The sequence below is a fragment of the Pocillopora damicornis genome, chromosome 4, assembly GCF_964200805.1.
Source record: "Pocillopora damicornis chromosome 4, jaPocDami1.2, whole genome shotgun sequence".
Classification (NCBI taxonomy): Eukaryota; Metazoa; Cnidaria; class Anthozoa; order Scleractinia; family Pocilloporidae; genus Pocillopora; species Pocillopora damicornis.
The window spans coordinates 30,471,742-30,484,046 of NC_142673.1; the positions used below are offsets into that span (position 1 = coordinate 30,471,742).

Genomic DNA, 12,305 nt, shown 5'->3' on the forward strand with positions numbered 1-12,305 from the left:
AACGTCTATTTCATTTGTTTGTTTTACAAATGGTTTCTCAGTTCTATCATACCGTGCAGCCCAGTCTGCAAGTGTAAGGTTTTCTAGTTTTGCTGGGCGTTTACAATATCGCTTTAACAAACCACTAATAAAGATTTCTTCACTGTCATCATCCATATTTTCAATATCATAGATTGGTTTTAAAAGTTCCACCCTGTTGTCAGGAGGTGAAGTACTAATACATATGATTTGCCAAGATGCCTTTCTAATATGTAATTGTAATACAATTTACACTGCTTCTTGTGCATTCAATATAGTTAAGAAATTTAGTTTCAATATCTCTGACTTGTTGTTTAATGCTGTGATTTCCTCATCGTACTCCAACATAGGCTTGTCGTAACAGTTCACTCATACCTTTTTGTCCTTTTGAAGTATAATTTACTATATATACTGCACATGCATATACATTTAATACATACTGGATATCCATATTAGCTCTGCATGCACTCAGGCAAGCATGGTTGTAATTACTCGGGCTTCCGTAGAAAAGGGGGCAAGTTTCTAACGAAACTGTGGTGCTACGTCGGTGGGAGAGTATAGCAGGTAATTTAGTGTTAACAACTGAGTTGAAAACGTAAATTGGCCACCGGGCTTTCTGTAAGAAAGCCCGAGTCTTAAATTGCAATCCGTTCTTGGCCGCCAAAAGGGGGGTTATAGTCCTAGGCGTTCCTTGCGTAAACCGCGGAAACTGGTGATGAGAGTGCGACAACTTGTGTTGTCATGTGTCCGCTCTTTGTAAACAACATAATTTACAGAATACTGTATTATGAGAACCGCGTTACAAAGATTCCTGTCTTATACGAGAGAACAAATGAGCCATATGTGAGTTCAAACTACGAAAATGCTGGCAAAACTGTAACAGTCGATTTAACAACAAGCTATGATGCAGAGACGAACACCTCACTTGCTGAAAAAATCAAGAATGTTTGTGAACAAAACTTCGAAGGTGGCGCTAACAACAGCGAATTGGGTAAGGATACTGACAGAAGCAACTTGAATAGTAAGGTTAAATATCTAAGCTAAGCTCTTCCGTCAGATATTCTGTTTCTGTTATTGGTTTTAATGGGTTCAATACTTGTAAAGTACGATTTGGCTTTTCATACATAATCACTATTATTATTTTCCAAGCGATCATGAATGTGGGTTTGCTCTTCGCATGGAGTTGTACGTGCTTAGTAGAAGACATGATGAACACTCTTGATGACTGTGATCTACTAGAAAAAGTTGTCAATATGACCAATGTACAAATACATAATGATGTTACAGTGTCAATAAAAGTACGACAATTCAGATCTCGTTGTGCAAATAGTGTATATTATGATTGTACTCGTGTTGTGTGTGAATGCCATGGCCATAAACGTGATCATGAACCAGGCAGAGTACCAGTGAGGATGTTAAAACGTCTCTCTCAGAAAATTAGAAAACTGCAGTTATTTACGGACCCGATTAAGTAAAAACGTATCAAAGTCATCGAAAGTCCATGATCTTATCAAAAATAATGCAACACGAAAGAAAAGTACACATAAAACAAGAGTCAGGTTCGAACAAAAAATAAGAAGGAAACCAATTTTAGACAAAGAAACGTTAACTTTTCAATGAGATATGTCTACAATTCAAGTAGAGATAAACACGGAAAGAAATATCTCAAATACTCAAGGTTCTTTCCATGCAATTCCCCATATAGTGAGTACAAGGGTGTAATTCACAGAGGCAATTGTACAAAGAACTAGTTCTATAATGATATAGAGAAAACCCTGGTCCTGGTATACATCATGTGGATCCCAGTAAAACAATAAAAGCACCATCTAGTTAAGGAGATATTGTTGTATTTGGAAAAAATGCAGGGCAACAATGTGTTGTAATTAGTTTATGCGCATTAATATACCACAATAGGAAACGAATTGGCAATCCTGATGACTTGAAACAAATAATGCGTATTGGAAATCAACTATATAGCAGTTTGTCACAATTATCAAGACAATCATTTTTACTGCTAACAGATTTACCATCAATGCTTACAGTACTAGAGGAAGATTACCAGCTAGAATACAGTGAAAGTTACACTGGTAAAGAATTACTTTCCCATCCCAATGAGAAATTCATGAAAGCCAGATGGGTTGAATTGTGTATTAACCAGATTAAGAGGAAAATGAGAGAAGGCCCTTATTTTATATGTACTGTCAGTAATTAAATACTTTATAAAAAAATCAGTAATAACATGCATGAACAAGAAGTACCCTTGCCAAATATATTTCAGTATTCAATAATCATTTAATATAAAACAGTATGTATGCAACACATGTCATTCAAAGGTCATAACAGGAAAATTACCATGTCAGGCTGTTAGGATAATGTACTGGCTTATGACAACTAATTATCTTATCATTATATGCTGGATCTGGATCCTAGCTGTCTTATCATAGCAAACAGATCTCTCTTAGCTTTTTCAAGGTATGGAGGTGAACCTCTCAATGCATTCAAAAACATATATCCCTCATCATGACAGATTAATCTGTCTATCCCTCATCATGACAAATTAATCTGTCCAAATTAATCTGGCTAATTCTTCACAATATTTATCTCTAAAAACACTCAATGGTCAATTGCCTTGAGTTGGAGCTATGTTTAAAATATTCTGCCATTCACTATCTTCTAAAAAATCAGTTGCTGTTAACATAGTATCAGTTACACATACAAGTATTTCTGCTTCACCTTCACTTAACTCATTGTTGTCTAATTTGTCAGAACTGCTATTGCTGTGAGCATTTTTATCACCTGATTCTGATTGTAAACCATCATTGTTATGAATTTTATTTTGAGCAATTTCTATATTGTACTTATCTACTCAGTCTTTATCAAAGACTATACCTTCATCTCTATATAAACTGCTATTAGTAATCAACCATTTTGTTCCCTGAACAACTTTATGTGGTCTGACATTTAATGACAATGCTGAAGTTTTGTACTGTAGCTTTCTTTTTAAATTAATTTTGATTGTTGCAGTTTGGCTTGGTACCTGTGGTAACATAGCAAGTGTAAAAGTTACATTAGCTGGTACATTGACAATATTTTCATGTATCTTAAGTTGTCTTCCTCTAGGTGCTTGCATTAATTTCTGAAATGTAATTCTTGGTGTTAGTAATCTACACTCTAATAAATTAAGGTAAAAAAAAATCTGGTTCCTTTTTTTTAGCGACTGCACATGGTGGCATCTTTTTCTTAATCAAATGATGCTGACATACAAATCCACTTTTTGTTATCAACTCTTCTTTTATCACACAGATAAATTTTAATGTCAGGATTGGACTGTCAAAGTTTGTCAACATTTAGTACACTATGTCTATACCACAACTGGTCACAGCAAGGTGCATATCTACAGTGGCCCTTGACTCACTATTTTATGGAATTTTTTAATTAATAACTCAGTAGAAATATTGGAAGCACTGTAATTTCTTTGGTATTCATTATGTTTTGCTTTTTTCTAAGGTGTACTTGAAGTTTTTCAGTCTATAATTTCTTTGGTAGTCATTGCATTTTGCTTTTTTCTGTGGAGATGTTTGAGTTGCTCTATAATTTCTTTGAAATTTATTTTGTTTTGCCTTTTTTTGGGTCATTGTGTACAAATTCTATTAATATTGTTTCCTGTATTCAGCTTTTTGTTGCCTTTTATATTTACAATTATTTAATTGAGAATTTTTGGATACTTTTTTTTGACTAGAAAGTGTACAAGCATTGTTGTTAGTTGAATTACTAGGTGGTTCACAATCAGTTTGAATTGAATTTGGATTACACAAAGCTTTGCATGATGAAACATGATGCATTTCATCTACATGTCCTAAATAGATTGTTTTTGAGTTTTCTAACAATCAGGATGTACAGGTTCAACTTATGTCAATTTTCTAAAGTTTTCACTTAATTATATGATGTGAATGTTTAGAATCATTGCATTTGTATTTTAATGTTATCTGTCCAGGTACCTTGTATAGACTTATCAGATAAATACTGTAACCAAGTCATATGACAACTACTTTTTCTATGAAACGTTCAGGATTGTCTGTCAAATAACCAAGTCCTATGGCTCTGATTTCCACATGATGACTTGAATCACCATATAACTGGTGTGATATTGATTTAAATAAACAATCACCTCCACCGTCAACATCTAATGGTCTTAATCCATCTCTGAACATTCTACAGTGCAATATAAAATTAGGGTTACTAAAGGAAATGTTTTCAGTAGTAATAGCTATGATGGGACCGAGATTTAATTCAACATCACCAGACATTAATATTCTTTGTGGAGATACATATGTAGCTGCTGATTTGATAGTTTTCTTATAATAGAAACTATAGAAACTGTCTTGTCTTTGTTCCATTTAAGCTTAAAATTTCTAGCAATGTGATGTAAAGCAGAAGAAAAAAGTAATGTTTTTCTTCGCATTTTTTGGCATTTGGTTCTTATTTGTATACTATTTAGTCAATGTAACATTTTTTTCAATGGTATGCATGATGGTTCTCTATCTCTTACTCTTTGATTTTTAACTTTTGAACACAATCAGGAATATTTTTGATTTCCGACACATTTCAGTAAATTTATCTTAGACACTGACAGTTCTTTATCTAAAGATGCATTGCAATCAATGGGCACTTGATTATATATAGAACCAAGTACAACTTTCATGAATGCATTTATTGAAATGCACAATTGTTTATATTGTTTGCACAAATAATTTGGTGTTCAACAGTTAATTTTGGCAAAATTCACAATGTATGGTATATTAAGTAAATTTTGTTCCCTACTGCTGGGTTTGTTTGATTCCCGAAAGAGTTGTATCATCCCATTGCTGGGTTTGTTTGCCTCCCAAAGGAGTTGTCTCGTCCCATTGCTGGGTTTGTTTGCCTCCCAAAGGAGTTGTATTGTCTCATTGCTGGGTTTGTTCACCTTCAGAAGGAGTTGTATTGCCCCACTGCTGGGTTTGTTTGCCTCCTGAAGTTGTCTTGTCCCATCGCTGGGTTTGACTCCCAATGGAGTTGTTTTGCCCCATTGCTGGCTTTTTTTGACTCTCGATTTAGATGTTGCTTTCTTGACACGCAAAGGACACAAATTATCAAAAAACATATAAAATGTTTGAAACAAATACTTTGTAAATGCACAGAAAGTTGAGCCTGGCTCTTGCCGCAAAATAGTGAAAAATCATTGTGTAAAAATAGACAACTCACCTCACTTGCATAGATACAGAGCAGATGGCCAGCAGGAAATCAGAGCTTTTGTGGTCAATAACTATCCATAATATCCATGTGACAGTTCCACGACTATCTTTATTCATAAATTATTGTCAATTTTCTAATGTATTTTTGATATAATAAATACATAGAAGGAATCACAGTGACAGTCTGTGTGAATTAAGATCCTAACCTGTATATTTTGATCAGAAATGGTGTGTTACAATAATATATTACCATACCCGAAAAAGATTCGAAATACTCCAGAATTTGCCGAGAATTATTTCGGATCAAAATCGAGTTGTACAAATGAAACCAAATGACACTCATTCACTCACTCAGATCAACAGCAATATGGCTAACGTAATTAGTGATCAGTTTGCACTGAACTTTTGCTATTAACAATGGCTAATTCTGTTTAAAAAGATAAGTTTTGAAAAGTACAGCTTTATGAAATGTTTTGATAAAGTGAAGTTCCGCTTCCACCCCTCTCCCCACGTGTCTCCTATTACGACTTTGCCATTGACTCAGTATGAACAATAATCCACAGGAATTAAGTAATTTGTCTCAGGAATTGCTTCGTCGTAAGTTTAATAATTTGTTGTGAGATGTTCAGTGACAAAACTTGTTGTGTTCCTCAACCTATTCAGACGAAATACAAACTTAGCCAGCACAAACTATAATAGCGTTTCATACAAACTATAGTAGCATTTCATAACTGAATGTGTATTTTTTATGCCTATATATAGGCCTCCATTTTATCCAGGGTTTCTTTGTGGACAACTAAAACTGGTACTGTTTTGATAAACTTCATAAAAACCTATCATTTTTAACTAGACTCTTTGTTTGCTAAGCGAAATACATTTACAAAAATAACCTTGGTTCACATCAGGTTCCAAATCGTGCACAGTGGGCCCCTTCCCCTCCTCTCCTTCAACCCTTTGTTGCCCGTAATATTGATTTGGAAACCATGTACTACTAAATGATTATAAAGCTGAATGACACTGCTTATTTTGATTGTGCAATCTAGTACAAAATGTAAAGTTTTTCGTGTGAAGGAGGGACTAAGAAGAAAAACAAACAAACAAATTTCAATTAGTGTGAAAAGAAACAAATCAAAGTACTAGAAATATTATTTGTTTGTGCCTGATGATAGTAATGATGTATCACTAGCTACAATTTACATGTAGTCTGGTCAGACTACTGCAACTTTAACTGGTTTAAATTATTTTACCTAATTTTCCAGTCCCCTCTCTTCTTAGACTGCTCCAGCAACTGAAAAAGGACTTCAGGAGTCAATAATAAGGAAAAAGCAAATTTAACAACAATGCATGTTCAGTCAACTTAATTAACATTATTACTGGACTGTAAATGTTTTGAAACTAGTTTAATTTGCCTTGTAATTAAAATGAATCATTGTCTGAAACAAACATTTAAGGTTGATATACATTATAACTAAAAAGAAACTGATTTGAAAACTTGTAGCTAGAAAAAATTTGAGCCATAACATGATTATACTTCATGTATTGCATCGGATATTTACCTATAAGTCTAATATTAAGAACAGCAGTATGATTCTCATTGTCATCTCAATATGCTCTTTCAAAATGGATTTTGGAATTTTAGGAATTCCTAGGAATAAAAGGTGTGAATTTTCACTATAAATTCGGACTGGGAATTCCCAATCATAACAACTCTGGTTCTAAAAACCTAGAAGTTCCTAGAAATTCCCAGAAATTCCATGTTTATATCCAAGAGGACTTGGAATTCCAACTCAGAACACCAATTACTTTTCCTGAAAAGCTGTAAATCTAAAATATTCCTAGGAATTTTCAGGAATTCCTAGGAATGTTTAAGAATTACTGGGAATTTTAAGCAAAAATTTGAGGCTACTTATATGAAATAAATACTAAAAATTAAAAATCCCAGCTGAAATTCAAGTATTCAATGAAGTTTATTGAATGAAAATATTTTTGATTAATTATTAACATCAACATAGATGGAATCTGATTTATTTTTCTTTTCTTGAAAACTTTATACAGATTAATCCTCAATTACAGCTATTCATATAAAATAGTCCTAATCAATCATTAAATTTGGTTTGACACAAATTGTGAATAATTGATTCTTTTCCATGAAATACAATTATATTTGTTGCAATAAATACTATCTGTCTAAAAATAGTCTTAAAATGAATCATTTAATTTTGGATGATGATACAAATGGTATTAATCCTTTTGCCCTCAGAAACAATTCTTCTCAAATTTTGACCTAGCACTCTAGGGAGTGAAGGGGTTAATTTCAGTTAAATAGAATTGATTTTTTAATTAAAATCTTGCTGTAACTGTAACAATAAATGAGAAAGAAGTTATCCTAAACTGCAGACTTAGCTACTGTTTGTCTTTTTTTCCCTGGGCACACAACGAGTTGGCCTTGAATGAGGTTGTCTACAAGAAGCTTGACCATTTTGTATCTAAATTCCATGACATTTGAATTTGAAAAAAATAATACATATAAATGTATAGAAAAAGCTCAGACAAGGCCTTTGATAGCTATAAGTAAAATGGCATTCATTGGAATCTCAATTTAACAAAGTGCATTAGGATTGGGAAATCTCTGTTATATTGAATGACTTTTATATTGGAGTCAATACATCTCTCCCATAGATTTTAATAAAAAAGGGCTGAACACATTATTTTGTTTTTACCAAGGAGGGCTTCTTTATGTAATAAGGTTTGTTTAATCACAGTTTGTATTATGACTCTTGAATGTTCCCATACGTGACTAAAGTAATCTTGAAACCTTACTGATAGATTTATTTTATTGTAAAGCATAAGCTTAAGAAACTGCGGCATGCAAGTGACCGATTCGATTCTCAGAACTATTCTAGTCTCAGTTGCGCCGAGCGTTATGCAAGCTTAATTCAAGCCGTTATATCTATTCTTTGATAATATTTTAATCACGTAACGAATATCGCAATTTTTACTCACTACAAACTTTCAAAATCGTAGCCTTATAAATGGCCACTCGACCCTTGTTTGTACCAGTCAGTATGTCAACTGTTGTCCCTTCTTTTAACTCCACGGCGCCAACGACTTTCTTTTCTTTACAACACTCGCGCTGCTCTCGTTTTCCTATTAAACCACGATTAAATCTATCTTTAGAAATGTTCTATTAAACAAAACTGTTGAGAAAAGAAATAACTTAACACACGAGCGATCAACCGATGAAAAGTACATTCAAAGATGAGCGCCAAGCAGAAATTTTTTTTGGGATCACTTTCTGAAGGAGCTTAGATACCAGGCTCAATTGGGTAACCAAGCCTTCTGATGATTTGTTTACAATTTTATACTCACCTCCCCCGACTGGTTGAAGTGCGATTGGATGGGGACAGGCAAGGGAACATTTTTGTTACTTGCGCGAGAAAAAACAAATGGGAAGTTATCTATTAACCCTATTTTTTTTTTCATTTTCGCGTGAAAGAATATTACCTTATCTCGCTGCGCTCCGTTCAAATACGAATCTTCTGCCTTTGGCTAAAACACGCTTTCTTCGAGAATTCTAAACTCTACTCACGGTCAAATGGAACCGAAAGGAAGTTCAAACCTAGAAAATACTTGCTTCTGAATAGTGTCTTACCTCTGCTCTCGGTGACGTTTTTCCGAAGGACTCGCTAGATTGCAGAACAATCGCAAGAAGTGCACCTCGTCGAGTACAGGTCTTGAAAATGTATTCAATGTTAAAAGAAATCCTAGCAGGCAAAAAAAATTAACCTTTCGGTGAACTACGTAACTGAACCAAGTACTTTTTTTAACGGACCACAAAATTCGTCGTAAGTGTAGTAATCCGCTTATTTATTCTTGACATTAAGCTTATTTCGACTTAATAAAGCAATTGGTATCAATCATATGAAAATACGTATTTGACAACTTGATAATCTTGTTAGAACGTCATAGGCAGTTGTACCTTTAAAGAAGCTACGTGTAAAATCTGTAAGGCCTTTTCACTCTTTATAGCGGTAAATTTATATTAACCGTGGAAGCTTTGCACGTCTTAGTCATTTGCTTGATTATTTTTTGACGCTGTTGTGTTGAGCATCCATCTGAAGTGTGCGTGTATGAGTGCTCAGGGTGCAAAGAGTGAAAACGGTACGCAAACCTAATAATTTCGACCCCTCCACCCCTCCCAGCTCCACCCTCTACAAAAATGAGTAGTTTCAGGACCATATTGACTTGAAATTTTACACTTGGTAATTCCTAAATTGACTGATGCCTCACACAAAAATTATTTTCATATCATATCTGTGCACCACTGAGGCCTTGCATTAATAAAAAGGCTATTCTGATATGTTCCAATAATGACTCTGGGTCAGATGCATTTGCAACAAAGGATGGAAAAAATGAATTATTATTATTATTAACATTATTATCATTATTATTATTATGTTACATACTCTTAACCAAATTTGAAACTTTACCACTCCCCTCCCCCAAAACAGCTATGTGTAAACAATATAGGGCCTTTTTTAAAGTCCTCACAGTTAAATGCCTCAAGGCTTGCTGGTTTGGCAGTCAGTGGAAAAGTAATAAAAGAAATACATTCAGTTGGATTTAAATGATTATAATTTAGATTTAAATATCAATTCCAAATGAGCAATGACTCATGATATAGAAAACAAGACATTGATTGCATTATATTAGGTGGCTTGATCCAAATGAGCCAAGAAAGCTTTTTTTGTTTTGTTATATTAAAAACCCCATATTCTGTAATTGTAAGTCATAAAGTGAAATTCAGTACTCCAACTATATTCGATAGACCTTACTGCAGTTTTCAACACCACCTTGATGGGTTGGTAGGCAGGCATGACCTTGCAGTATTTGTATGAGAATCCAATGTCAAATAATCTTTGTCAATTATATTGGGTGGCTTGATCCAAATGAGCCAAGAAAGCATTTTTTTTTTGTTCGGTACCTAATCATAAAAAAGCCCCATATTTTGTAGTATTAAGTCATGGAGTGAAATTCAGTGCTTTAACTATATTCAATAGACCTTACTACAGTTTTCAACACCATCTTGATGGGTTGGTGGGCAGGCTTGACCTTGCAGTATTTGTATAAGAATTCAATGTCAAATAATTTTTGTGAAAAATTCTGTTATGATAAAAATATCAGAAATATGGCAAATGTAAGCAACAGTTGTAAACGTTACAGGAAAAGGATTCTTCTGTAAAAGAATTTTCTTCTTTCAGACTAAAATTTCCTGAAAAAAAATAACAGACAATGCATGGAAAATCTATTACAAACAATAGGGCAAATTCAAGGACAGGTACAGCCATAGCCACTATGAAGTAAGCATCCCTACCACTCCCAAAATGCATTATCAGTTGCCTCAGATGTCCAGGCAATCCAGGCAGTCCAGGCAGTCCAGGGAACAATTTAAACATTGACTCAGTTTGTGTAATCAGATTAATTGTTGCTAAGTGCATTATTTCATGACAACGAACTTCAACATGTTAGGTATACATATAGTATATACCACAAAAGCAAATTATTTCTGGTGTTATCGCTAATTGAGATATCAGATCAAGAAAGTATAAGGTTATTAATAAAGAGTTAAATTTTAGCTGTAAGCTTTACGAGTTATTGATTTGACAATTTACGTTGTAAAATTACAAAAGGAAACACTAAATTTAGGTTGTAAAACACCAAAATACTTACTTACTTACCTTCCAGTCTCAAAACGTTTTTCTCTTTGCTGCTTTAAAAATTTGAGCTTGTGTTTACTACTCGCCGAAGTTCCTTGTATTCTAATGTGACAAAAAATGTCACGCAAGCAAGAAAAGGCTTGGGCACAAATTCAGTAGGCTTGGCTACTGAGTTGAGCCTGGTTTCTAAGCTCCTTCAGAAAGTGATCCCAAAAAAAATTTCTGCGAGCGCCAAATGGAGTCTTCTTTGTTTCCGATCACACGCATGATCACATGCATCTTTTAGGACTTGTCATTGGCTAGCAAAGTGAATCCGCTGGCTTGCTGATTGCAGTGTCAAGAGAAGCGCATAACTTTTTGGGAGTTACTACATCACGGGCGACGAGCGGGGATAGAAAAAACGACCCAAATATGAGCGGTCAGCGGTGAAACAGCTTTTATACTTCATATAGAGACATAATTTGTTGTTCCAGAGACAATCGTATTGTAAAGCCGAAATGTTAACAGTTTACTTCACAGTTTAAGCAATTTTTCAAAAGTGTTGATTGAACTCATATCTTTTACTGCTTTAATAAACAATGGAGGCTTCGGAGAGGGAGTCAGTGGCATTTGGAAAGGCACCAAGAATAATTATATATATGGTTTGTAGCTAGCTGCGTGACGTGCGTGACGTTAAGATAGATTTTCACGAGCGACAATGGTGCAGAATCGTAACTTGATGGAGCCAACAGTGGACAACATCCCAGAATTCAAACTTTGTGATTTTTTTCTCGGCTTAAACGCTAAGTCAGTTGTTCAACTGAATAGGAAAAAAAACATTTCGAACGGAAAACAGCATTATTTGCACGTGTGGATCTTTTGAGAAAAGGTCTCCTAAACGAGTGGTCTTGATTGTAAATATTTAAGGAATGGTAAATACATTAGCCTTAACATGGCTGTTTCTCGAAGCTCAGTGTTTTCCTACTTGCCTTTTTTCCACGTGAATTGGGTGCGATTGAATAGATATAATATGCAGTAAAAGAACTTCAGCTGATAGAAATTTTAAATTTCTCATCTTAGGCTGTGGATACAAAATTCAAGTGAAAAGGAAGCCAACTGTGATTAATGCTTTGAACAAGTCAAGATACGTTTTTTTCGTCACACAACAAGTTACATAACGTGAATATCATTCTTCTTGATGCCTTTCCCGGTGTCACCAATGCCTTTCCCTATGCCTCCGTTGGTTAGTAGGGCATTAAAAGTATTGTTCCAGTTAAAGCTTGAGGAAAATTGCTTAACTTTTAAGTAGCGAAGTGTAACTTGGTAACATTTCGGCTTTACAACACGATTGTTTTCTGCA

At 34.4% G+C, this 12,305-nt stretch overlaps 1 long non-coding RNA gene across 5 annotated transcripts in view; it reads left to right on the forward strand.

Moving 5' to 3' along the window:
• Positions 1-12,204: 12,204 nt before the first annotated feature.
• The window catches only part of LOC149047692 (uncharacterized), a 14,047-nt gene continuing 13,946 nt past the window's right edge, over positions 12,205-12,305 (forward strand). For 4 of the 5 annotated variants that reach the window (XR_016185787.1, XR_016185784.1, XR_016185786.1 and 1 more), the window contains exon 1: positions 12,206-12,305. This exon is cut by the window's right edge and continues 499 nt beyond it. This is a non-coding gene — a long non-coding RNA (uncharacterized LOC149047692). The other variant, XR_016185788.1, reaches the window with a different exon arrangement.